Genomic DNA, 267 nt, shown 5'->3' on the forward strand with positions numbered 1-267 from the left:
AAGGTTGGAGGAAAAGGAATCTGGGGGTCATGAAGGAGATAAACCCAGTGCTCCCTTAAATCCTTGTTCAAATTTAAGAAAAGAATTAGAACAATGTAAAAAGGACATTAAGAACTTACCCATTCCTTCTAAACAGCAGGTGTCTAACATGTACCCTCTCAGAAAAGTCCCGGTAGGATAGGGAAAAATTGGATTTGTGAGTACGCCTTTAACAAGTACTGAGGTTAGGAATTTTAAAATGGAAATGACGTCACTCTTAGAAACTAG

This window comes from Piliocolobus tephrosceles, unplaced genomic scaffold (genome assembly GCF_002776525.5).
Source record: "Piliocolobus tephrosceles isolate RC106 unplaced genomic scaffold, ASM277652v3 unscaffolded_1475, whole genome shotgun sequence".
In the NCBI taxonomy this organism is placed as follows: Eukaryota; Metazoa; Chordata; class Mammalia; order Primates; family Cercopithecidae; genus Piliocolobus; species Piliocolobus tephrosceles.